At 45.3% G+C, this 23430-nt stretch overlaps 1 protein-coding gene across 1 annotated transcript in view; it reads left to right on the top strand.

Annotated features, from left to right (window-relative positions):
• Positions 1-23430, top strand: part of LOC115087101 (cysteine-rich motor neuron 1 protein-like) — a 661264-nt gene that overhangs the window by 63923 nt on the left and 573911 nt on the right.

Genomic DNA, 23430 nt, shown 5'->3' with positions numbered 1-23430 from the left:
GCTTTCTTTTATTGGAGGCTGCAGCAGCTGGCGAGGCAGAAAGTTAACCCCATGAGGTTTGCGAGTCAGGCGGTATTGTCAAAGCTGTCATCCCAGATGTGCTGAGATATGAGAACAGAGGCTACGGGGCCCTGTGTGGTTGCCTTGGGACACAGGGCCCTTGAAAGTGCAAAGTTTGGATGATTGCGCCGTTGTGCGTTGGGATAGACGTTTGGTGCTGCTGCTGTTGTGTAAGTGCAGTTAATTCCTTGGCACAGTTTGCACTGTAGGGGCTTCGTCCTTGGAAAAATAGTAGGATCTGATTGCTGTTTAAACAGGGGACTGGGAGAACAAATATCAACTGTTTCATGGTTTTGTGAATACTCTGCGGGCCTGAAAAAGCGTTTGAACTGAATCTTTGCTTCTAATACTGTGTACAGTTTTTAAAAGAGTATTTTGAAGACTTGCTAACTTGTACTTTTATTGTGGGTTGTTTTTTTTTTTGGGGGGGGGGGGAATGGATGGGAGAGGATAGGAAGGGAGAGAGTTTAAAGGAGACCTGATATCTTCAGTATGGAGACTGGCAGACTGATTATTTTGATGTAAAGGCGAATCCCTTGAAATACCACAGTTCTGTGAAAGAGATGCTTAGAGTACCTGAGGTGGAGCTGTCGTTGCAGTATTGTTCCACATGCTTAGGATTACCTAGCCTGGCTGCACACTGCTGTAGTCCAGATTGCCCCAGTCATGTAACAAACCTTTTCTCATCTCTCCAGATTTAAGCAGTATGGGCCGGATTTGAAAAGGGTTACGCGCATAAGGTAATCACGTAACCCTTTTAAAAAACCCCTGCGCGCGCCAAGCCTATTTTGCATAGGCTCGGCGTCGCACGCAAGCCCTGGGACGCGCTTAAGTCCCGGGGCTTCGCAGGGGGGCTTGTCGGGTGGGCGGCGCGATTTTCGGGGCATTCCGGGGGCGTGTCGGGGGCGTGTCGCCGGCCCGGGGGCGTGGTTGAGGCCTCCGGACCAGCCCCCGGGTCGGGTTATGGCCCGCCAGCAGCCCACTGGCGCGTGCAGAGTTACGCCAACCTCCGGCCGGCGTAACTTTAGCAACAGAGGTAGGGGGAAGGGTTAGATAGAGCCGGGGGGGTTGGTTAGGTAGGGGAAGGGAGGGGAAGGTGCGGGGGTAGAAGGATAACAGGCAGCGTGAAGGGTAACAGGCAGGTAGAAGGGTAACAGGCAGGTAGAAGGGTAACAGGCAGCGTGCTCTGGGCTCGGTGCGCGCAAGGCCCTCCGAGGCCGCTCCGAAATCGGAGCGGCCTCGGAGGGAACTTTCCTTCTACCCCCCTGCACCTTCCCCTCCCTTCCCCCTACCTCTGTTGCTAAAGTTACGCCGGCCGGAGGTTGGCGTAACTCTGCACGCGCCAGCGGGCTGCTGGCGCGCTATCACCCGACCCGGGGGTTGGTCCGGAGGCCTCGACCACGCCCCCGGGCCGGCGCCATGCCCCCGGCACCCCCCCAGAACGCCCCGAAAATCTACGCGCCAGGCGCGAACAAAAGCACGCACGCGCGTAGATTTATAAAATCTACCCATATGTGTGTGTGTGTATGTGCGCGCGCGCTCGTATATATATATATGTAAATGGCTTCTGATTTTAGGTTTTAACCCATAAACCACAAAATACACCCCTGATGCAAAAATTAAAAAAAAGTATTTATTAGATAAACACTGGAGAAACACCACCTCCCTCAGCACTCTCTCACCCTTCGTTTACCTACCCTGGATCCTCTGCTTTGATTTTGTGCCTTTTCCATGCTAATAACTCCTTAGATGCAGAAATGTATGTGTTTGATTCAACTGGAAAAGGTGTTCCTCTTCCGCCAAAAGACCAGTAAACACTGATATTTGGTTCCCCAAAGAACCTCTGATTAGCTGAATAAGGGCTCTGTGCCTTTCATGTTTACACGCAAAATAAAGAAAACCTGCATAGCACCTAAGAATCTTGGTACAAGCTTATTATAGCTCAGAATGTTAGTTGCTCTGTCTTGGCTGCAGCTCAGACTGTGGTAAGCTTGTGGTTCTTCATGCCTGTATTTTTTAAATTTACACAGGCAGTATGGCACAGCAATGGGTACCAAGTTTTGGTAGCCAGATATCTTTGGCTAATACCACTGTCTTCCGGCGCACCCTTTGGGTTTCCTTGGCTCTTTGTTTTATGAGCAGGCTGGTGTGATCCGCTGTTACTGGTTACATTGGTATGTGCCAGCCACCCTCTGCAGAAGGCAGTAACGTGCTAGCCGGGCGAGCAGTGAATATGCTGCAAGTGGAGAGAGAGCCAGCTCGTGTGGCGTCCCATTGGAGGCACTGGTGCATGTGTGTTTCTCTCCGCTCTGTTCTACAGCAGCTTGCAGCAGGGAGCCAGCTCGACGGATCCCAGTGCCTTTACCGAGCAGCAGGAGCTCCAGAGAAGCAGCTGCCAGTTCAGGCTTGTGTAGTGCCCTCCTTTCTGGGAGCAGCGTCATTGGCAGCATCTGTGTAACGAACACTGTGAAAAGCCCGGCATGGGGTTAAGAGGGGTGAAGTGCACACTCGGTGGCTGAGCGAGTAGGGTTTAAGTGCTGCTGTGTGACAGAACGATCCGAGCCTGCATCTGTGTATAAACAGTTCAAAGTGACATCTGCTGCAGAGAGAAGATTAATCACTTTCCATTGTCCTCTGGACTGAAGTATCTGTTTTGTGGTTTGCGAATGGAAGTGGACAGTTTGAAACTCTAGAAAATGTCAAGCTCTCTTAATTGATTCTGTTCCTCGAGTATGTTTTATGAAGTTTTAAGAGCCTTTTTTTTTTTTGCACCCATATATATGTTTTATTTTCTTGATGTTTTATTGATTTTTGCTACTACGATGCTTTATTTATTTACAAGCCGTAAAGCCCGTTAAAACGGGCTACATCCCTCTGTCTCTCACCTCCCCCTCATTCTCTCTCCCCTCACTCTTCACCACCCCCCTCCCCCACCCACTCCTCTCCACCCTCCCTCTCCTCTCACTCAGTCCCCCCTCTCCCTCACTCCCTCCTCTCCCTCCCACTCACTCAGTCCCCCTCTCCCCTCCCTCCCATTCAGTCCCTCCCTTCACCCACCTCCATTTCCTCCCGGCGCCGTAAGCGCGACTTCCCGCAACCCTCACCCGGCTCCATTAACTCCTCCCGCTCCTGACGGCAGATCTCGGGGGGGGGGTGTCACTCCCGCGCGCGCGGCAGTGACCCCCCCGAGATCTGCCGGCAGATCTGGGGAGGAGAAGTAGCGGCACCGCGCGCGCGCGCGGTGCCGCTACTTCTCCTCCCGCTCCTGCCGGCAGATCTCGGGGGGGGGGGCACGGGAGTGACACCCCCCCCCCGAGATCTGCCGGCAGATCTGGGGAGGAGAAGTAGCGGCACCGCGCGCGCGCGGCGCCGCTGCTTCTCCTCCCGCTCCTGCGGCCCCCACCGCCATTTTTTTTCTGACCGACGTCCTTGCCCGCACATGCGCAGTAGAGCTGCGCTCTACTGCGCATTTGCGGGCCGTCGGTCACAGGCCATTTATAAGGTAGATTTTATTTTATTTATTTATTTATTTATTTATTTATTTATTTATTTATTGTTATACCGAGTTTCATGATAGGCATCACATCAACCCGGTTTACAAATAACAAGGAGTGTAAAGCAAAACGTAACGTAAAAAACAATATTTTCAATAAGAACCTTGAACTTTAAATACAGTGAATCAGAAAAAGGGAGAGGGAAAGTTACAAAAAACAAGGAAAATAAACTTGGGATGGAAGGGGAGAAATTGAACAGCACAATATTTACATTTCAGCCTATTGATACATTAGAATAGCAAGTGAAAAAATAAGACTATGAAACGGTACATAGGTAATCAAATGAATAAATATGACACAGTTGTGAATGGTAATAGTATGATAAATATTCAGCAGGAATTAGTGAGAGAGGGTTTGAGGTTGGTTGATTCGTGTTTACATTCCATTATTGCATACGAGTTAGTGCTAGTGAGAGGAGGTTTTATTCAAGGCTTGGAAATGCTTTTTTGAAAAGCCAAGTTTTTAGTCTTTTCCTAAATGTTAAAGAGCATGGCTCTTGTCTCAAATCAGGTGGGATCGAGTTCCAGAGAGCTGGACCTGCTGATGAGAAGGCTCTGAGACTCAAGGATTTATGTTGGTAGGTTTTGGCCTTTGGAATTTGGAGTGACTCTTTGTAGTGTTCCCTGATAGGCCTGGCGGAGGTGAATTTTTTAAGTGGTATTTGTAGGTCGAGTTGCGTGTGTTGGTTGATAGTTTTGTAAATGATGTTAATGGTTTTGTACATGATTCTATAGTGGATCGGAAGCCAATGGAGGTTTTTGAGAATAGGTGAAATGTGGTCAATTTTCCTGGAATTTGTAAGGACTCTGGCTGCAGAGTTCTGAACCATTTGTAAAGGTTTGGTGTAAGAAGCTGGGAGGCCTAATAGTAATGAGTTGCAATAATCTAGTTTGGAAAAGATTATTGCTTGCAAGATTGTTCTGAAGTCCTGAGTGTGTTAAATAAACAAAATAAATTTTGTTTATTTAACAGCATTTATGAATCGCTTTACAGATAAAAATCACCCAAAAACGGAGTACAAAACAAAATTCAAAGATTACAATAAAATTCAGTTTCCAAAACACATCCTCCATAACAGGTTCTCAGTCACAGTACTTACGCTGTTTACATCTGCCCCTAGATGTTAAACATTAAATGATGTTGACAGTAACCATTTTTTCAGCTTCTTCCGAAACTTCATCGGGTCACCTTCCTCTCCTAAATTAAAAGGCAGGAGATTCCACAAACTCGGAGTGGCAGTTGAAAAAGGTTCTCTTCTGCAGACGCACCTGCTGGAATGTTCTTGCAGATGGCAATTGCAATTGATGCTTCCCCACCGATTTCAAATTCCTATTTGCCTCGTACCACTTCAGTCTGTTCCTCACCTGAGGTGGACAAATTCCTCTCGGAACTTTAAATGCCACCACCAAACTTTTAACCTTACAGCGAGCCATAACAGGCAACCAGTACAATCTCAGAAGCAACAGTGTGGCCGATATTCTTCAGGAACCTTCCAGTATCAATACTGGCAGCCGTATTTTGGATGAACTGTAATTTATGAGTTGCCTTCCCAGATAACCCTAAGTAGACTGCATTACAATAATTAACATGGGAAAGCACCAAAGCGTACGTCACTGCTCTTAGAGTTGTAAATTCCAGAAACGGTTTCACTATTTGTCATTTAAAGTAAGTATTCCGCACAGCCTGTGCAATTTGCTTCTCCAGTCTTAGAATCAGTAACTAGCCCCAATGATTTAATTTTCTCTTTAGGATTCAGTGAAACCCCACTCAAATTAGGCCCCCTTTTAACATTCCCCCTTCCCCAACTGTAGCATTTCCATCTTGCTAGAATTTAACACCAAGCTATCCACAGTCGTTTGTAAGCACGCATTCTACCAAGCAATAGCCTGATCTTGGCCTAGAGAGGCTACTATTTGTATATTATCTGTATAATAGTATCCAAAAGGATGCACAATAGTATCCAAAGGGATGCACAATTCTCACTAAATGGGCCAAAAAAGCATTAAAAAGTAGTGGAGACAAGGACGAGCCCTGTGGCACCTCTGACCCCATCTACCTAAGGAGAGATTTCTTCCTCTGAAATACCACTATTTGTTTTCTACCTTGTCGGAAATCCATCAACCATTTTAAAACATGCCCCCCTCAACCCTAACTCTGCACAGCCTCTTAACAAAATGGCACGGTCCACTAAGGCAAAGGCCCTGGATAAGTCACAGCATTGCCAAAAGGATAACCTCACCTCCCTCCAAACAGTGAAGCATCTCATCCATCAAAGACACCTCTTTTAAATCCTGCCCAGGCCATATCCAGTTTAATCACAACTCTCTAAAAACTCTGTTAATTACTTAGTAACTACTTTTCCCATTGTCTTTGCCACTGGAGGCTGATCCATAACTACTACATTCCCGCGGGTCTAATTTCTCATTTTTCAAGAGCAGGGAGATACTTGCTGTTTTAAAAACTGCCGGAACACTTCCCTTCTCCAAAGAAAAATGAACTAATGTCAACAGCCAATCCAATACCTTATCTGATCATCCATGCATCAAAGATGAGGGACAGGGATCCAGTAGAAAACTGGGTGGCCTAATTCGACCCACACTCAGTTTCAACTACAATAATGATATCACATCCTTCCTGTATTTCCACCCCTCTTCCATTCTTCTGCTCTCCCTTTCCAAAGATTTCTGTGCCACTCAGTAACTGTATCACCTTTTTCTGAAAATAAAAAGCTAAATTCTTACTATCTGGCAAGTCCTCAAATATCGAATTCCTCCCCTCACCACCTCCTAGCAAAGATCTTACTATTTTAAACCACACCCTAGGATTATAGTTTGAATGTTCCACTATCCTTGTATAGTATTTCTTCTTAGCTAACACAATCATTTAAAAATATTCTGTGTTTGCACTCTCCTACAACCCTCCCTCTTACCCTCATTACTCCCAGATTTCTTCCCTCATCTCTCCAAACGACCACAACCTCATTTCAAATCAGCTAGCTCTGAAGAATACCAAGGGATCACGTGCCTTGTTTGCTGAACCTTGTGTTTATTGTAATTTTATGTTTGTTTGTTTTTTTTTTAAATTGAAAACCTGCTTTGGGCATGCCCACAGGAAAAGAGGGTTGCATTTCAAAATAAATAAATGAATAAGCCCATCACTGCAGGGATGGGAGTTGGGGGGGGGAAGAGGTTGTCCCTGCATGGAACTTAAAATACGCATGATTCAGTTCAAGATCTAACCAACCAATTGCTTAATCAAACCCCATGGCCCAGCTGGCAGTTACCCTGGCCGGGAGGCTACACTTGCCAGTTCCTCCGTTTGGACTGGGGTAAGGAAGGGAGGAATGACGAGGGACCTTTTGGTTGGTTCCTCCTGCTTTGGAGCAGTGCCCATTTCGGGTCAGCTTAGGAAAACTTTGTAACTTCTTGCAACTAAATTCTACAGCGTTTTCTGAATGAAACAGCTGGCAGCTGTAGGTGGGGCCATGTTAGGCAAATCTGTAACAATGGCAGAACCCCAGTTCTTCTTAAGCAGGATGTAGGACGTCGAAGCCACTTGGTAAAAATGAGGCCTTCGTGCTGCCTGTAGGAGGCTGATTTAAGACGTACAGGTCATATCTCCATTGAGAATTAAGCTGATACATTCAGCTGGCCTCATTAGATAATCCCATTCATAGGCTCAGAGGAAGATGAGGCTGGAAGGACCTCAAGAGTCCATCCTCCCGCCTCCATTTTACCTAAACTATCCCAGATAGATGTTTCTCCTGTTGGAGATTCCACCTCTTCCCTCACTAACTTGTTGTTCCTGGGTTTGAGCACCCTTGGAATCGGAAAGCTTTTCCTACTATCTAATCTAACTCTCTGTGGCTGCCATTCCTGAGCTTTGCATTTCACTGTGGTGACTTTATCGCTGGAGGGTCACTTTCAGTCAGATATTGGTTTATTTATGGATTGTGGGTTGCTAGGATGAAGAAAACACTGGAGTACAGAGAAGAAAAGGGAAGCATGAAAGAAGCTTTGATAATTGTTTTACTGGGTTTCTCCTGTCTTCATGCACTCTGCCCCTCCGTTGCCTTTAAAGGAGCACCCAAGGAAGCTCCACAGGGGCACATATTTGATAGTGGTTATTTACCAAAATCTTTTTCTCTGAATTTACAGCCTGATTTTTTGCCATAGAAGAAAGTTTCTAAGATCATCAGCTCGCCCCCAGGTATTCAGGAAATGCTGAACCAATCCTGGGTTTATCGTACTATAACCCTAAGAAATCTAGGTTTACAAGACCCCTGCATATAATCTGGTAATCTAGGACTGGACCCATCCTATTGGAGCCGCTTGAGCACCTCAAACGTCCAGGATCTTGGACAGCCTTAAGAAACAGTCTGCCCTGGGGCATGACCAAAGTGATTTTAGAAATGAAGGCTGGACATATGCTGAAAAACATAATCAGATGTGTTTTCAGAAGTTAAACATTTCCCGTGTCAAGGCTTGGAGCAGATGTGGAAAGGGAGGGAAAATAAAAACGATATTTCTTTTAAATGGATAATGGTTTCTGGGTGACCCCTTTGACTTGTTAAGGCGGGAAGTGGGGAGAGGCAGGAAGAGAAGAAAGGTAGATTTTTTTTTTTTTTTTTTAGGAAGGGCACTGAGGAAACCAGACCCAACTGGAAGAGCCTCTTATTTCTCAGGGCGATCTTTTCAGTCCACTGGGAGCATCCGCTGGCATGACGTAATAAAAGAGGTCCCTTAAAGCGAGCACGTCACATCGTTAGCAGCTCTTCTCAAAACATAAAAGAAGGGACCGGTGTTGGGTGTGACACTAAAATCCCAATATGCCTTCTCGGTGTGCACCATCGCAAGTGAATGCATCTGCATTGGGTCCATGCAGTAATAAAAGAGGTCCCTTAAAGCGAGCATGTCACATCGTTAGCAGCTCTTCTCAAAACATAAAAGAAGGGACCGGTGTTGGGTGTGACACTAAAATCCCAATATGCCTTCTCGGTGTGCACCATCGCAAGTGAATGCATCTGCATTGGGTCCATGCAGGCCCTCACTCAGTGGAGTTCTCGGTATATTCCCTGCTGCAGTCCAGAACATTTCTGTGACTACATGCAGTGGGTGCTACAAGGTCAATAGACAAAGCTCTTCCCTGTGTTTTAAAGCAGCAGGACTAGGAAAATGTTTTTAGATCTTACAGTTGACAGTTAGAACAGACAGAATCATTAGCATCCTGCTATTTGTGATTTTTAATGCTGTTTTAATCTGTAGCAGTCTTTAAAGTTTCCGATAGCGTCTTTCGCTCAGTCCCTCCTGCCAGGATGAATTTAAGAAAATGGGGCTGCCACTGTGTTCTCCGTCCCCTAGAGTCCCATGCAGGTATCCTGATGATGCAGGCAGGGCAGGAGCACAACCAGCCACACCTGACGAGAAGAGCTGGAGAAGAGAGATTTGTAAAGTCGGGGGTGTTGCCTTAATGCATAGCAACCACTGCAAAAAATGTATATCTAGGGTCAAGCAAGAAGAGATGTCTGGGGGTGGGGATCAGAAGAGAAGATTCAGTAGAGCCATGAAGCAGAGTAGCTGATGCTTGCAGGGCTCTGACTGTTGTTACTGATAATGCCTATGGCTGGCAGGTCTAAGGCGGTGAAAGGCTGTCACGGTGATTGAGCGCCCAGGCAACGTGAAGGCAGTTAGCCAGTGGTAAAAGATGTAGAAGGAATGATAAACAAGGAAAAAAAACCAAACTGTATTGTGAGCTATCAAAGCAGCAACCAAGAAGGGAGGACGGAGGAGCGCGGCGTCCCTGTAAGAAAGAGCCTTGGGGGCTGAGCTTTACTAGGAGGGGTCCGTGCACCTTGAAAGGGAATAGGGTGGGGAAGGCGGGTTTATTTAGAGAAGAGCAAATGAAAAGTGGTTTCTGAAGAAAACATTTGTGAGACAGGCGCGGCAGAGTGCGATTCCTTATTTGAGGAGGGGAAGTGTCAGAGTTCTGATTGGAGGTAAAGCAAAACGTCCTGCAGAATCCTGGCCTGGCGAGCAGGAGGGCGTGCGCTCCCGCAGACCTTCCTTAGGGCGTCTGGCTGACTGAAATGTTCACAGGGCCGGCTCAATCCCGTTAGGCACCCTAGGTGAGCCTTCAACCTTGCGCCTCCCCTCTCCCCCCCCCCCTCTCAAATTGACTTTCAGGACCTTAGCCTTCTCCCTAGATTTTTAATAGCTAAACTCAACAATCATGATCACCCCACTACCCCTATTCCCTTGACTCTTAAATAAAACATTATGTTATATATAGATATACATATGTGTATGTGTGTATGTGTGGGTGTAAGAAAGACAAATCCCGCTGCTGCTCCTTGTGACCTTGGGCAAGTCACTTCATCCTCCATTGCCTCAGGCACAAACTTAGATTGTGAACCTTCTGCAGACAGGAAAATACTGTCAGTATTTGAATGTAATCTGCTCTAAAATGCCTGAAAAGCGGAATATAAATTAATTAAATAATAAAAAAAAGACAAATATATATATATATATATATCTCCACATAATATGTTTCGGAAATCATGTTGCAGTATTTAATTAATTAATTACTTAATTAATTGATTGATTTGTTTGTTTGTTGAGTTTTATATACCGTCATTCGGTAGAGCCATCACAACGGTTTACAAAAGTATACATTTTTCTTAGCAGTTGTGTAACAGTAAAAACAATTTGAACAATATCAGAAATAAGCATATCAAGTCCAGAGAGCATTCTTAGGTTGGATGAGGAGGGTAAGCAGGTTCAGGGTGAAGAAAATGTATTAAGAGGTTTACAACTGAGAGTTCAGTTGAGAGTTGGGATGATCAGACGTCTGAGGGTCAGTGTAGAATTTGCAGAACATTAGTGTTTTTAGGTCTTTTTTGAATGTTTTTAGGTCGTGTTTGGGTTCTCAGGAATTTAGGTAGGGTGTTCCAAAGTTTGTTGAGGCAATTGAAAAGGCTCTTAATGAAGTATCATCTGTGATTTTTGGGGTTAGACTGCAAATAAACTCAAAAATCATATAAGTTTATAAATTAAAAAGAAATCCATATCACATTTGCCAAAGGTACTCTCTGAAGTGGCTGGCTGGGCTAAACTAGGATGTTTCCCTTACTACTCACCATGGAAAAAAAAAAGAGTGACATTCTGGCATTACTTCAGTAACAGTGACCCGTACTCCCTCTATTAACAGGCACGTTGTGAGTAACACAAAAAAGCCGCTCCGAACCTAGAGAGCAACCCTGCCGTACCAAAAGAGAACTATTGTTTTGTTGTGACTGCAGCTTCTCTTTGGTATCCTGGCTGTTCATTCTGCATGAATGCTGCTGAAAAGTAACTGACAGGGTCGAAGTAGTGGAAGATGCAATCGGAAATGTTAAGCAAATACTGCCAGGTGAGCATTTCCAGGATCTGACTCTGGTAGTGAGGATGCCGGGTCTGGACTAGTATGCTACATTAGTCAGGCGTCAGCAGCACAAGCAGCATTGCATTGCTTTCTTACATCAATCGGCCCATCCAGTCTGCCCAGCAAGCTTTCACACTTATTTTTCTCATACTTATCTGTTACTCTGACTGCTGACGTCAGGGCCCTTATTGGTAACTTTTTGGTTCTAATTTCCTTCCACCCCTCCCATTGATGTAGAGAGCAGTGCTGGAGCTGCATAAAAGTGAAGTATCAAGCCTAATTGGCTAGGGGTAGTAACTGCCGCAATAAGCAAGTTACTCCTACGCTTATTTGTTTACCCAGTCTGTGCTATTTAGTCCTCGTTGGTTGTCTTAATATAAATCTGCTTTTCTTTATTCCCCCCCTGCCATTGAAGCAGTGAGCTGCGCTGTATATGTATTCAAAGTGAAGTATCAGGCTTAACTGGTTCGGGGTAGTAACCGCCACAATAAGCAAGCTACTCCCATGCTTATTTGTTTACCCAGCCTGTGCAATTTAGTCCTTGTGGTTGTCTTAATATAAATCCTTTTTTCTTCATCCCCCCATGCTGTTGAAGCAGGGAGCTGCGCTGTATGGGCTGATTTTATTTCCTACGTGCGCGGGGTACATTTGTGTGCACTACCCGGCGCGCACAAATGTACACCTGATTTTATAACATGCGCGCGCATGTTATAAAATCCGAGGTCAGCGCGCGCAAGGGGGTGCACACATGTGCACCTTGCATGCACCGAGCCCAAGGGGAGCCCCGATGGCTTTCCCCGTTCCCTCCGAGGCCGCTCTGAAATTGGAGCAGCCTCGGAGGGAACTTTGTTTTGGATCCCCCCCACCTTTCCCTCCCTTCCCCTTTCTAACCCACCCCCCCGGCCCTACCTAAATCCCCCCCCCCCCACCTTGTTCGATGGAGTTACGCCCTCCTCTCGCAGGCATAACTTGCGTGTGCTGGCTGGCCAGGTCCCGACACAGGCCGCTGTGTCGGGGTACTCGGCCATGCCCCCGGACCGCCCATTTAAGCAAGCCCTGGGACATACGCGCATCCTGGGGCTTGTGCGCGCCGCCGAGCCTATGCAAAATAGGCTCGGCGCGCGCAGGGGCAGATTTCCTCAGGTTACGTGCGTATGTTACGCACGTAGCCTTTGAAAATCTGCCCCTATATGTATTCAAAGTGAAGTATCAGGCTTAATTGGTTCAGGGTAGTAACGCTGCAACAAGCAAGCTACTCCCACGCTTTTTTGTTTACCCAGGCTATGCAATTCAGTCCTTGTTGGTAGTTGTCTGAATGTAAATCCTCTTATCTTCATCCCCCCTGCTGTTGAAGCAGTGAGCTGTGCTGTATATGTATTCAAAGTCAAGTATGAGGCTCAATTGGTTTGGGGTAGTAACCGCCGCAACAAGCAAGCTACTTCAACTCCCAATACACTAACAATTATTATTTATTGATATTGTAGCCCCCTCTTTCCTCGGGGGTCACCTTTAGAGACTACAGAGGGAGGTGAGTGCCACTGCTGCAGCCCTGGGATCAGATAAAGTCCACCAGGGATTGCCAGTGGGGACCAGATTGACTCTAGGAGGCCCAGGGGAAAACTTAACCACAGCTCAACACATACATGTCCACAATTGTGCTGGTTCCAAATTGAAACTTATTTGTAGATCCAAAGGAGAGACAGTAGAAAAAAATAATAGAATCTTGACTTGAATAACTGGATATAATCCCACAAGAAATGAAACAGATTCAGTAAATTATCACTCTTCGCCGAGCAGGAGAAATCCTACTCACACAACACTTCAGCCCCAAAGCCTTTGGGGCATCATCATTCTTAGATAGATCATATACTGGAGCTTTCCCAGACAAGGATTTTACCCTTTTTCTCCCTCTAGTATGCCACTAGCAATCTTAGAAGCCTCCCAAGCCCTGTCTCTCCTCAGGACTAAAGGCAACACCCAACAGATGCCTGCGGACATCTAATATAGACTCTTACTAAACCCAACCCATTCCCCGTGAAGAGAAAGTACCTCCTCTACTTACCACCTTACCTTCTACGTTACATCATCCTTTGCTGCATCAGTTCTCTACATTCCCCTTGCACCCTTCCTTAACAGAGAGGATGCTTGCAGGAGCTCTGCCTGTACACAGAACTCTCATTAATCCTGAAGAGCAGGAAACCTTCCAGAAATCTTCTAGAAACATGTTAGCGACTCTAGATAGAATTACAATATCTTTAATTGGGGGTGGGGGGGGGAGGGAAACAACAGTCTCAGGTTTGATCCTTGGCAACTAATTCGCTTTCCTCCACCCCTGGTTGAGGATCTCTATGAGTTGCCCTGGCTCTTCCATAGAAAACGGGTTCTCAGTCCTGTCCTTGGGTCGCACCCAGCCAGCCAGGGTTTCAGGATATCCACAATAAATTTGCATGAGAGCAATCTGCGTACAGTGCAGAGAGCAGTTGCTGTAGATCTTGGAAGATCTGTGTGAGGGTGAGCTATTGGTTTAATTGCGTTTGGTTTCTTTGTCATAATCTGTGGAGGGGAAACAAAGACACAGAGGGTGGTGAAAAATAATCTGTAAAGTGTAAAATTCAAATGAACCAGCAACCATACAACAGTGGCACGCAGTATGAAATAGTATGAAATTTGATGTAGAAGGGGGTATCATACCTTGAGAGCACAGCCTCTAATGCCCATAAAACTCAATCATTGATCCCCGTATATATAGAAAAAGTGTACTGTAACATTAGATCTTTCAAAATTACATAATGTTACAAAGTACAATGCGAGATATTGAACAGGAAAAACCCTGAGACATCGGCAAATGTTTCGGCAATGCCTTCCTTAGGGGGAAAATGCACTTAACTCGGTGCAAGTTCAGCAAGGCCCCCAAAGGGCACACGCCAAAGAGAGTAGCAGTTCTAAGTACACATTGTTTTCCCTTTTGAGGTGTGTGGTTTGCTCTTGTTTTTGCTGTGAGTTTCTATTCTGTCGGGGGACGTGTTTGCCATATCTAAAGCCATATGAGATGAGTCCGAAGGACCTAAATATGGATACCATGGAGGAGAGGAGAGACAGGGGGATATGATAAGATACATTTCATACCTGAAAGGTATTAATGGTGTACAAGGGGGCAAACATTTTTCAACAGAAGGCAGGTTGTAGATCTAGGAGTCATGATGTGACACTCCGAGAGGGAAGATTCAAGAACAACATCAGGAAATATTTTTTCACATAAAGGGCAATGTCTGCCTGAAATGCCCTTCCGGAGGAGGTGGTAGAGACAAGAACAGTAGCAGAATTAAACAACGCACAGGATAAGCACAGAGGATCCATAGTGGCAAGGGGATGAGAATGGGGTACATTGGGATAACCCACAAAGAGCAGCCATTACAGCCCAACACTGCAGTGCTACAAATGCATCAGGACTCCAAAAAAGCATGAGGGGTTGCGTGCATGGAGCAACAGTTACAACCCAAAGCAGCAGTTGAACACTTGCAAGGGGGTAATCTGCATAGAGCGGCAGATACACTCCCAAATCACCTGCACCTGAAACATGATTCTAACTAGTGTACTACCTATTTGGGGGATGCAGGATGGGCTAGTGGATACTAAGAAGGTCATTTTTTATTAGTTGATATTTGAATAGCTGGAGAAGCAGCTCTGTCGTGCCTCAATGAGAGTGGGGTAGATTCGAGCTATGACCCTAGCTATTAATGTTTATTGTGTTTTTGTTGAGTTTGTATTATTTTATAATGCATATTGTTATTTATTGCATTTTTAATGTGTTATTTGTATGATGTATTGCCATTTATTGTATTATCTCCACGCTTTGTGAACCGCTTTGGATTGGACTGTGCCCCAGGAAGGTGCTATGTAAATATAACATAACATCAGTGGTATACCTAAATGGGGGTAACCTGCATGGAGCAGCAGTCACAACTCTAAAACAACACTGGTATGATGTCATCAGGGCTCAGAGGAAACATGGGGAGCCCAACAGTGTGATGATTGCCATGGTCTTGGCCATGCGTGGGACTGATATGAGAGGAGGGTTGAGAGATTGGGTGGAAGATGCAAGATGTGAGGTCGCATCTGGGATGAATCTCAGCTGGGCAGACTGGATGGACCATTTTGGTCTTTATCTGCCGTCATTTTACTATGTTACTGTGTTTCTCCCCTTTTCCTCCTCTGCTTATTTTTATAATTTGCTTTTGACTCAGAAGAAGCAAGAGTATGTCATGTTGCGCCTGCCACCTGATGTCAGTAAGAGACATCTGTTGTGTTGCTATATGAATTCTCCTAACAAAAAGAAAATGCATGTATGGCTTCGTTCTGGAGAAGTAGTGGAGGTACACGAATTAAAGTAATAATAATAAAAATAATAAATGTGTGTCTTGCTCATTGCACAGTTGGTGGCGAGTTAGAAAAAAAACACCCCTAGTTAAAAATGCACACAACACATAAAAACCATGATCATCCATCTCACATTGTCAGAAGAAGAGACACATTGGGCCAGTGAGGGACAGAAGTGGCTGCATTTTTCTGAATTTTATTTTTGTCCCTGTGTTGTCTCTCTTCAGGATGGCAGTAAGACACAACTAAGTAGCTCTTGGACGGAGTTTCTTCCATATTTTGAACTCTGCTGCGTGAAAGGATATGATCTTTTCACCAGCATATGCCTAAGGATGCCAGGTTATGAGGACAGGATACAGCATAACCGATATTTTGTACTTCTGCTTATTATTATAAATTAATCGCAAGCTGAGTTAGGAATTTAGCTGAAGGGAGTGACCTTTGCAGAACCTAATGCAGTAGTTCCATGGCAATTTTTTGATTCGTGTTTTGTTGGGTTTTTTTTTTTACAGATTCTACTTGTTTAGAATATTTTTCCCAACCCCAAGCCATTTTCCACCAAGCTGAACAGAAAACAGCCTTGTTAATTGTAGCTTTTTTCTTCTTGTTGTGTATTGTGCTAAGTGCGCACCACTAATACATGGTCTAAATCAGTGTGAAATATCCCTGCTGACTCATTCTTTTACTTTTTGTTCCTTAAGTAGCTCCCTGATTTTCACAGAATTTCGTGGGGGGAGGAGGGAGGTTAATGCATGGGCTGGGAAAAAAAAGCCTAACAAACCAATTGTATTGAATAATTCAGCTGTTTGTTCATGGAGGGGCAGCGAAGGGTACGTGCACTGCTCAAGATACTGGAAGCAGATCAGGGTGCATTGGCATATGCTGAATTAGCACAACGATGGCTTCTCGAGGCAATGGGGGTCTTCCAGTTCAATTCAGTATTTTTTTATGAAAATAGATTTTTCAAGGCGTAGTCTGGTTCCAGGGGAAGAGTTAACTCGGTTACACTGTCCTCATCTTCCGCTTTCAACTGGTAAAAAAAAAACAAACAAGCAACCCAAATCACGATTTTAATTTTGAAAGTGCTGCTTCATGCCAAGTGACTCTGCTGGTGGCTCACTGTCACCTAAAAGTCAGAACTAAACCAGGGTACTTGTCTGAAGCAACAGGCGGAGGAGACCTTTCTAAGCCTGACCAGAAGAGATTTTGTCCGTGTAAATTGTAGGCCGCTGTTTAAATTGCCTTTTGTCACTGACTACTGGAAGCTTTCCTGTTCAGCTCAACATTGTTTGAAAACCCACATTTCCTGGTTGTGGCTTTATAATGGCCATGGGAAAGCTGCTTTTCTGTGCCCTGTGTTCCTGGGAGGTGCCATGTTAAATTTGGAGGTGAGGTCCGATATCTCACGACAGGACCAAATCTTTGAATTCATTATGGTCATGTATTATTTATTTATTTGGATTCAGATGTCACCAATACCGAAGCCCCAGGTGGTGAACAATAAAAGCATACATCATTTGCACAGAAGAGAAAAGAGAAAGACCAAAAGTGTGACAAAACAAGACCAGAGCAATTAACTCAACAGTTTCTTCATCCAGCCTAGCTCAAGCAAATGCAAGCCTAAAAGTTTTTAACAGCACTTTAAGTGTCTTAGTGTAAGTCATCAAACACAGTTCCAGAGGGCTGGAGCTTAATTGCTGTGGCCACTTCTACCACACACACACAGACACCCACTCATTTCACTCATCAGTAAAGAACATTGAATTAATTGAAAAACGTATGATTATTTTTTTTTTCCATGACAGTGTCTTTATAGGATTGTCATAATATTCTCAAAAGTATGGCTCTGTAGAAAATGTGGAAGATCTGGCTTTGATTCCCCGAGTCTGGTTTTGGCCAATCAGCCTGGCTGGGGATGCTGCAGAGAGAGGCAGTTATCACATCCCTGGCGGAAGGACAAGTCCTGGCCACTGCTCAGTGGTGACACCCACAGGCTGGAACTAGGGTGCGCGTGTACCGAGTTCCAGAGGGAACTGCATTCAGTGGCACCTGGCTAAGGAATGTCATTACAATGGCCAGAATAAGGATGGTTTAAAAAAACAAAAAGGAGACATACACTGGGTAGGTTTGAATGAAGTTTCATGATGCTGCTGCCTGATAGAGGCTAGTTTCAACTGCGCTGGAAGCCCAGAGGAGAAAGGGGAAACTGGGCAATATATATATATAAAAAAATAAAATAAAATAAGCAGTACGGATATAAAGAATACAAGAAAAAGGGCACCAGCAAGCTTTTCTTCACAACTTCTGTATTTGCCCAAGGGAGCTGTGTCCTGTTTGAAAATGTGTCAGCTGTTTAAAACACCCTCTGTTTTAAATTTGCAGACTTGCTATCTGTGATTTCCTGTGTAGTTACATGCTTGGATTCGTAATCAGGAAAGGACATTTGTCATTCAGTCTGAAGACTGCATTTGAATTTTTTACAGGCAGGTTCTTTTTTGTTACCCCTGGGTCCCTGAAGCGAATTCAAAAGTCAATTGCCGACAGGCTCCCCACCTGAGCATTCTTATTCTTATCATCATGATTTTATAGTGCATAGTAGATGTACGTAGCGCTGTACAAAGACATATAATGGACAGGCTGTACTCCTTGGAGCTTTCAGTCTAGTCAAGGCAGAGACAGGACATGCAAGAGAAAACAATTCAGAGGTTTTGAGCTAAAACAGCAAGGCCTCAACTGAGAAGAATTAAAATAGGTAGTTATAAGTGGGATTAAACTGGGGATACTATCTGACTATCATGAAATATGTTGATCTGTAAATATGCAAAGGAGAAATCTGGTTAGGTTTATTGTTACTAGTCAGCTTTTCTTTTTTAGTGGAAGTAGGCCAAGAATACCTACCCCAGTTTTCTATAAGAAACTGATAAATGGATGCCCGGTATAGAGCCCAGATAGATGAAGCTTTTGCATGATCAGGTTCAAGTGGAGTAGTAGTCTAGTGGTTAGAGCAGTGGGCTACAACCCAAGGAAACTACCGGTCAAATCCCACTGTTGCTCCTTGTGACCTTGGGTTGCCTCAGGTACAGAATTAGATTGTAAGCTCTGTGGGGATAGGGAAATGCCTACACTTTGAAGTGCCACAAAGTGGAGTATAAAACTCTAAATAAATAAAATATTAAACAGACAGATGGCATTAAGCTGTAACAGTGAGACCATGAGTGGCAGTAACTAAGTCAGGCAGCTTAGTATTGATAATCCATTAGAACCAGAGGTAGATTCCATGTCTGATGGGACAAGACGACTAGCTGAAGGAACTGAACTCCTGTTTCAAAGCAATTCATGCTCCCAAAATGCTTAATCTTGCCCCTTTCAGCCAGGATTGAGTTATATGTTCTTTATAAGCTAGAATCAGGTCACATCTCTTGATCACGTACAAACTTAGGGCTGGATTTTCTAATGCTGCAAGGCATAGTGAATTCGGCGGTCCCGCGATAGCCGACAACGATCGCACCTCCGCGGTGCGATCGCTGCCGGCATCGCGCCAAATGACTACACCATAAAAGGTGTAGTTATTTGGCGCGAAACTGGCAGTGAAAAAGAAGCGTACCTTTCGCTGTCGGCGAAGTCTTTGCGGCGTCAGCCCCGGTGCCGCCCCCGACTCCTCCTCTTCTGGGGCTGACGCCGCCCCGATCTTGGTATCACGTGCAAAACGTCCCTTATCGCGTGCGATCTGCCTAGAAAATGACCCCCCCTCAGTCTTGGGACTCTCAGACAGGGATGGGGGCAGTTGCTTGGGGCCCAAACCTAGTAGGGGAGGGGGCAATATAAGGTTGAATTTAACGGAGTAAGGGGCCACATGGAATCTGGCATCCAAAGCACCCCTCATCCATCCCTGGCCAGCCTCGGTGGCAGTACTGAATGCCACCATGTGGATTCTTATGCCCAGCTTCAGCTTCCTGAGTCAGCCAGGGCTAGGGAATGCTGGGTAAGCGGCGTTCACAGACTGGCGGTGGGAGGAAGGGAACCCTGCCATTGTGCATTACTGATGTCTAATGGTCAGACTCGGACTGCAAGCATATCAGGCTCGAGAGCGCAGGAGTAGCCTAGTGGTTAGAGCCAGGGAAGCCAGGGTTCAAAGCCCACTGCTGGACCTTGATTTTGCTGCCCCGCCGTCCCCATTGCCTCTGGTAGAAATTTAGCTTGGAGATAGGGAAATACCTACAGTACTTGCTACCTACAATACTTGAATATAGTAATCTGCCTTGAAGTGCCAAGAAGCGGAATATAAAATAACTAAATAAATAAGCAGCAGAGAGTCACGGTAACGGCTGGGGCTAGGCAGAAAAGGGGACGTTTAAAAATGGAGGAAAACCCCCTGGGGAGTTGCAGATGGAGGCTCCTGGTGCTGCTGCCCTAGCAAGGGCCCGCTGCGACTGAGCTGGAAACCCAAAGGAATAGGAGGAAACTGTAACGCACAACCCATAAAAATCCTGAGGCCGAGTTGTACGGAGAGAGTGATTCTTTAAAGCTGAGCATAGCTGAATGAATAAGGTATGGCTGCTTCTTAAGAAAAGTCCAGCTACTCTGTAAGGTGCCTCATGTTGCACAGCCACATGATGACTCCATTCACTCCCCATCTGTTCTTCATTGCTTTAGAATTGATCCTCCGCAGTGCAGGTCTGTGATTAGACTGCCAAAGTTGGTCATCCTGTCAATTGCTGGAACCAGCTCCATGCTTATTTAATTATACCATGGGGGAATAGCTGTTCTATTGACACATCACAGTGATCTGACCTGGAAGTACTATGAGTCGGGTTTCCCTAAATGAAACAAATCTGTTTTGCAGCAAGCCCTCTGAGATGGATTAGAATGGCACTCCTTGCCGGTTGACTACATTCTTACTCTTGGTAGCCTTTGATTTGTTTTTTTTGGCCTAGCTTTTTTTGTTTTTTATTTCTGGCAGGAGTTCTAGAAAATGGAAATCACTGGCCCTTTGGGGAAACTGTGCTACTGATTCAAAAATTGCAAGTATTTTATGTGAGGGGAAAAGTCCATGGACATTGGAAATAAGAGATACATATTCTGAGTTTGAAAAGTCAACAGATGCCTTTCTTCCTACCCTCCCATGCTTGCTTCTCTGCAGAGCTTATAAAACACCAGAACTTCTGACAGAGTCTTTTAAAATACCGCGCTTTGTAGAAAGACCGTTAGAGGTCAGATCACTATGAATAAGGCCCCAGATATCACTGTATTACTAAAAAAAAAAAAAAAAAAATCACGAAACAAGTGATATATTGATTTGAGAACATCAACTTAAAACTGAACTACAGTAATAGCAGGGGGCGCGGGCTCACGAAGGGGGCAGGTTTCTGACCGTGCTTTTGGGCCATGTCTGCGGGAACGGACTCTGCACCAAATTTGAAAGGGAAAGTACGTGCCTCCGTTTCCCTTTGAGACTTGCCAGTAGGTGGAATGGGCCAGTGGACTTTCCCCACCCACTTTTTCATGGAAAATGACACGCGTAGAGTTCAAAATACCAGGTTCGAGCATAATTTCCCAAGCTCTCCCCCCAAATCTGGCTAAAAGTGCACGCATTGAGGGAGAGCAGTTTTCACCAAATGTCCCTTGCCATCGCTGGATTTCCCCTTGAGACAGGCCTGGGTCGAAACACAGGACGGTGCTGGGTTAGGTTTGAGCTCTTCCTCTCTGTTTTGGTTTTAGAAAAACGAGGTTGGCAACCTCTCTCTGCTTTTGTGGAATCAGCTGCTGGTTGAGAGAAGAGCCTCCTCCCTTTCTCTTCAGTGCATTGCTGGGCTTTTGTTGGGAGTGAATATTTTATTTGCCAGTTTTACTGCATGATTTGTGGAATGCTTTTATGTGCAGTGAGAAGCCAAGCACAGGTAAATATGGACAATGAACGGTAATTAAAAATCTTCTGGGCTTTGAGTGTGGTGATCATCTATATCCTGGGACAACTTTTTATGAGGGTCCCTTGCTAATGCATTGGTTTGTTTTTGCCATTAAAACTCTCAAATTATGTTCTTAAATTACTATATCACTTGTTTTATGCTCTTTTGTCGTAAAGGTCATCCAAAGGTAATTTATATTACACTGACTGGTACACCCCCCCCCCCCCCAACATGGAGGAAAACAGCCTTTCAATAGAAAGCGTTTTTTTGCTGTAGTTGTGGACATGCCATGAAGCAATAGCAGCTTTCCTGCTTTCCGATGCCACATCACGAACTTACCCTTCCTAATCCCGGTGCCTGCAGGCTGGTTCCTCTAGAAGCTTCTTCCCTTGGCGGCAGGCGTCTGCCTTTAGGATGGCTCTCTCATTTAGCTTGCATGGATTGATACTTTCTTCTCCTTGGCCCCACCTGGATGTGCATTTTAGGGGTTTGTTGTTTTTTTTTTTTTGAACTATTTATTTTCTATGATTTCCAAAATATCTAGCCAAACATTTGACAGGGAAAAAAAGTAAACACTGCAGCTTAATGATGAAAAAGAAGAAAAAAAATAAGACCGAAAGTGTAAATGAAGTTGCTATATATAGTAATTTGTCCAATCGTAGTAGGGGGGAGAGTTCCTAAAGTTACAGAAGAAGGAAACTTATCAAAAGAAAGCCCCTAGGTGCCACTCCCTTCCCAAGGGCATATAATCTTAATATATATTTATTTATTTATCTTCCACAATTGACACCTCATAGCAGATTACATTCAGGACTGTAGCAGCACTTGTACAAATATAAACAATCTGCTGGGCATTAAGGAAGCCTCCCCACCGCTAAGCATGTGTTTCTTCATCAAGAAACCTCTCCAGTTGAGTGGACTGAGAGGGAACTTCCCTATACCCCTATCTAACCTTCCTACCCTTTTCCTCCTCTCCTCTCCTCCCCGACCCCTACCTCCTACCTAGAAACATAGAAACATAGAAAGTGATGGCAGAAAAGGGCCTTACAGCCCATCCAGTCTGCCCAGCAAGCTCCCAAACAGGCCGATTCAGTAAAGTCTGCAGGAGAGCGGACGAATGCCCGCTCTCCCAGCCGGTGCACGCGATTCTGTATTTAAATTAGGTCCCTAGCGCCTCCTTTTTGACAGGAGCAGCGGCTGTCAGCGGGTTTGACAGCCGACGCTCAATTTTGCCGGCATGGTTCTCGAGCCCGCTGACAGCCACGGGCTCGGAAACCGGACGCTGGCAAAATTGAGCGTCCGGTTTTCGGCCCGACAGCCGCGGGCCAAATTCAAATTTTTTTTTTTAAACTTTTCGGGGCCTCCGACTTAATATCGCTATGATATTAAGTCGTAGGGTGCACAGAAAAGCAGTTTTTACTGCTTTTCTGTGTACTTTCCCGGTGCCGGAAGAAATTAAAATGTGCGGCTTGGCTGCACATTTTACTTTCTGTATCCCACGCGCGTACCTAATAGGGCCCTCAACATGCATTTGCATGTTGAGGGCCCTATTAGGTGCTGCGGATTGGATACGCGTTTTCCTCCCCTTATTGAATAAGGGGTAAGGGAAAACGCGCGTCCAATAGCAGTACTGTATCGGCCTGATAGTTATTAGTTTCCCATACTTATCAGTTACTCAGACTGCCAAGATCATGGCTCTTGTTGTTTACTGTTTGCGTCTAATTTCCTTCCCCCCCTGCTGTTGAATCAGAGAGTAATGTGCAGTGTTGGAATTGCATCAGAAGTGTAGAATCAGGCTTTAGGTTAAGGGTAGTAACTGCCGCATCATACAAGTTACTCCCACCAAGCAAGTTACCCCTATGCTTATGTGTTTTCCCAGACCGTACAGTTCAATGTCTTTGTTGGTTGTTGTCTGTTTTCTTACTTATTTCAACTTCTGAGTTGAAGTAACCTCCATGCGCCGGCTGGCTGCCTGCGCTTTCCTCCCCTAGACAGCGTCTAATGGCGCTGTCCCAGCTCGCCCCCTCCCTGCCTAGACCATGCCCAGGGCCTGCCCCCTTGGAGAGGCCCAGCACTTAGGTTCGTAAGGGGGTTTACATGCATGGCTGGGCCTT

The sequence above is a fragment of the Rhinatrema bivittatum genome, chromosome 3 (assembly GCF_901001135.1).
Source record: "Rhinatrema bivittatum chromosome 3, aRhiBiv1.1, whole genome shotgun sequence".
In the NCBI taxonomy this organism is placed as follows: domain Eukaryota; kingdom Metazoa; phylum Chordata; class Amphibia; order Gymnophiona; family Rhinatrematidae; genus Rhinatrema; species Rhinatrema bivittatum.
The sequence above is the reverse complement of the archived record's forward strand: the minus strand, read 5'-3'. Positions and strand labels throughout refer to the sequence as shown.